The following is a 4,222-nucleotide window of genomic DNA, read 5'->3' as shown; positions in this document are numbered from 1 at the left end:
GCGGCAGAAGGGGTTTGGCTGTTTGGGTTGCTGGATAACAAATGGTACCCATCTCCTCCAAGGCAACAGCAAAAACTGATAGGCCAGATGCAACTGGGCCATGGCTCGGGATCAGGCTCTGGACCACCCCGCATGTAAAGCGGTGCCCTGCCAGGCTGAAGGAGGCTCAATGCACGTTTCTCTGAGCTGTTGGTCTATGTAGCTGCCTGATTCCAAGAGTGGCTTCTCTAAGAAAGGAAACAAGAAGATATTTAGCTTTTTAATCCAGAAAACTTTAAGTTGCACAAACCACAGTTATGCAGCTGGTAATTACCACCACCCAGGGGAGCCTGAGAAGATGCCATTGTTTTTTTCTGATTACTACAAAGCCTTTCAATCTGATTAATTCTTTCCTTGATGCATTTCCTTGTAATTTCTATTTGTGAGGATGCTAAGGGAAAATTAGAGAATCTTTCCTGTGGAAAATACATGCTGCACTCTTCACAGGCCTGGTCTCTGTGTATTTGTGCATTCCTCATCACCCATCCAGGAGATGCTTTCAAAACCAGGCTCTGATCCTGTCCTTTCTTTCAGACCAAAGGTGTTGCTTGGAGCAGAACTGACAAATACCTGTGTCATGACAAAAGCATTCTCCATTTCTTTGTACTGCAACACAAAGGCTAAAATACATTTACTACCTGGAGCAGTTTAGTTTTCTTTGAAACCGTGCATCCTCCTCCAGCCAGACAAGTCAGACCCCAAAGAGATCTAGGGCACTACACACGTCCTGTGGCGATGCCAGGGAGCTGCACGCACACATGGCAGAGGTTGGCCTGATAGGGCAAGTGGGATCTCACCATGTTTTGAACATAGGTGGTGTGTCACTGTCTCAATGTGACGTTGCAAGGGCCTCAGATGAGAGTCCTAGGGGGAAAACCAGTACTACTACTACGATGTTTACCTTTAAAAACACCAATCCTAGCATTGGTAGGGAGAGAAACATTTAGTGTGAAGGCAGAATTAGCCTGTTATCTCATCTGTCACTGTCCATACCCCAGTTTTGCTCAGAGGGACCAGGCTGCTCCCACTGGGAACGTAGTTTGCAAGGTGCTCTAACGTCATTGCTGGGCATGACTCCAAACTAAACTCATAAGAAGGGGGTAGATGGTCTGTAATGGCCTCTGTGTACACCTGGGTCCCATGACATAAAGAAGAGACGATGTGCACTCAGAAATGTCCATTCCCACCAGAGCCAAAGGGGTGGCATCAGAAAATCTGTTCAGAGAAAAAATCTCTCGGGGGGGGTGGAGAAGGAGAAAAAGAGGGAGACAGAGGTGCTTGGGAGGTAGGCACACGTGGGAATCATTGGTCACATTTCCTTCTCACCGGGCCTGTGGCCCAACCCCATGGAGGCAGGGCAGGACATGTGCTCTGGTGAAGCTGGGTGGTGGCGATTCCCGCAAGTTCCTTCCTTCCCAGAACCCTGCCTGCACTTTGCTTGTCAGTGCTCTCTCCAGAAGAAGGCTGTTGGGAATTACTGCAAGCCCATCTTTTGCTGCAGAAAGCAATAAATCCATAATCTGGCTCTTGGAGTGGTTCCCAGAGTTTAGAGACTTTTTACCCAAGTCTTGCTATTTATTAGAAAGCTCTCCCATGGTCTCTTTCCTTCTCTCCTTTTTGGCAATAGAATTTAGCATTAAATTAATCGAGTTCATTTGTCTCATTTCAATGATATCTAACAAGATGCTGATTTTAAGAGCAAGTGAGATCCTGGATCTGTGTGCGTGTTTGAGACATTGCCCTCTAGTGACTTAAATGCAGACAGTCTAAAAGTACTAGAACATCAGGAATTTTGTAGGGTTTTATATGGTAACAGAGGAACACATTTCAAATTGAAGCTTCTGATAGATGGAGCAGTGGTGTCTGTGGCAAGGGCTGAGAATGCCCCGTAGCTGTCAGGAGGCCCTTAGCACGCGCCATGAGCCATCTCAGAAAGCATCCCTAGTCCCAGTTGAGGCTCCAGCACATGACAGGACAGCGAGGATCACACACACTTCTCCTGCCCAGCCAGCAGCTAGCAACAAGCTGAGAGTACCTTGAAAAACGCCCTCAGCCAGCACTCAGCCTGAGTGCCATCACCTTGTGCAAAGGCAACGGTGGCCAAGAGCTCAGCTGTGAGTCAGCTGAAATTATCTCATAGCTGCTGTTTAATGCCTCCTGAACAGAGGATTTCTGTACACACTCATTGCACCCCATGTCTCGTCACAAAGATGCATTTTAATTTCTCCCTCTTTTGCTTATGTGAATGCTTTGAGAATGTCTGTTGTTCTTGAGTGCTGTGCTTCACATGCATGCAAGACAGTTCCCTTTTGGCCACTGTTTACTCCTTCTTGTTTTAAAGACAATAATTCAGTTAAGGAGAGAAAGCAAAACTGAGAGGTAAGCAAAGTCACAGCCAACCATAAAGGAATTATGAAAGTCAAGAATTCTCCTTTCTTCCCTGATAGAGCAAATACTCATGAAAGCAATTAAAAAGAGAGGGAGAATGAATGGTCGTTCCTTCCAGATCCTCTGAACAAAGATAGAGCTTTTTATTAAATTTAACATACTTCAAGAAAGTTTGTATTTGTCAAGATGCTTACTTTTTTAAAAGAAAAATTAAAAATATGAAATGTAAAACTTATTCTGTAGCCAAAACACGATGTGATATCCTTTTCTGGAGGAAAACCTTGGGATAAGGGCATGCTTTTGCAATCAGGCTGGATGTGTAAGTGGAAAGCTATTTGCAGAAAGTTTACTGTGATAAGAGATGCAACAAGTACATTTGGCAAGGTTTTTTATCAGAGACGTCCTGCACAACTCTCCCACCACCACAAAAAACTGCCTCACAACCCCCCCCCCCAACCAGACCCGCACTAGATGATGTAAGATAGTATGTAGTATACCCCCACCTATCTCTGGGATGGAATAATTTCTTGTATTCAACCACTTCAATGAACATGTAAATTCTTCCTTCAAAGCCTTTTCCCTCACCCTTTGCTAGTGGCCAGCTGTGTCTTGTCTTGTCTTGCTGTCCTGGAGAAAAAGCTGGGGATGGTTCCTGTGCCTTTGTGGTCAGTAGCAATGTACCTTCCAGGGCAGATCTTTAGTTTTACATGGTCACGATGATATTTCCTGTGGCAGCACATGCTAGCTGATGCATTTACCTGTGTATCAACAAGAAAAGAGAGAAAAAATTGATCAGACTTGGCTCAAAGCAGGAGTCCATCATTCCGTTCTTACTTACTGGCTTTGCTGATTCATTCCTGGCTGTGAGAGGCTGCCGCCCTGGCAGAGCGGCAGTACCTTCCACCTCGTGGCTCTGCAGCACACGGTGCATGCCCACAATTTCACTTCATAGCAGGCTGTGAACCACAGCAACTGAGGACTCTGATACACAGCTGCAGCTAAGTTATCAGCACTCAAAGACTTTCCCCCTGGCTACAAAGGGAGATAAATTCTTCAACAGCCACAACTAAATCCCAAACAGATCATGCATCAGGGCCCTAAAATATCAAACTTGGGATTAAGAGCCCTGAACATTTTTCACTGTCCTTTCAAACTGCTTTTGCCCTCCTCCAACTTCAGAAGCTAGCCCTTCAACCACAAGACAAAAACAAGACGAAATAGGAGACATTACTTCATAGTCATAGCTGCCTGACTCTGCTCAGCAGATTGGCATCTCTGCTCTTTACCGAAACAGCTCCGCTCTTCGGAAACAGGAAAGCCACACTTTAACACGAAACTGCCACTTGTGCCCCATGTAGAAACGAGCCCAGAGAACAAAGGTTTAGCAAGAGAAGTTACCTGTTCAAAACAGTTCCACACAACGTGGTTACCCATGTGGAAAGGCGATTTGGAGTGTATTCCCAGGTCCTGAGCAAAGAGGGTGCCGGTTTCATGGTAGGGTCAGGTCTGCACACAGTGGGATCTGATGCAGGAGACCAGTGCAAGAACGACCATGAAGTTGGGATCCTGCCTCACCCATATCTTCTTTGCTAAGAATTAACTGTAGAAAAAAGCCTCGTCCTATACTTGGGTAAAGGATAAGGAAGCGAATAGAATAGAATAGAATAGAATAGAATAGAATAGAATAGAATAGAATAGAATAGACTATTTCAGAATAGAATAGAATAGAATAGAATAGAATAGAATAGAATAGAATAGAATAGAATAGAATAGAATAGAATAGAATAGAATAGAA

This window comes from Aptenodytes forsteri, unplaced genomic scaffold (assembly GCF_000699145.1).
Source record: "Aptenodytes forsteri isolate BGI_AS27 unplaced genomic scaffold, ASM69914v1 Scaffold379, whole genome shotgun sequence".
In the NCBI taxonomy this organism is placed as follows: domain Eukaryota; kingdom Metazoa; phylum Chordata; class Aves; order Sphenisciformes; family Spheniscidae; genus Aptenodytes; species Aptenodytes forsteri.
Note: the sequence above shows the minus strand (reverse complement) of the source record.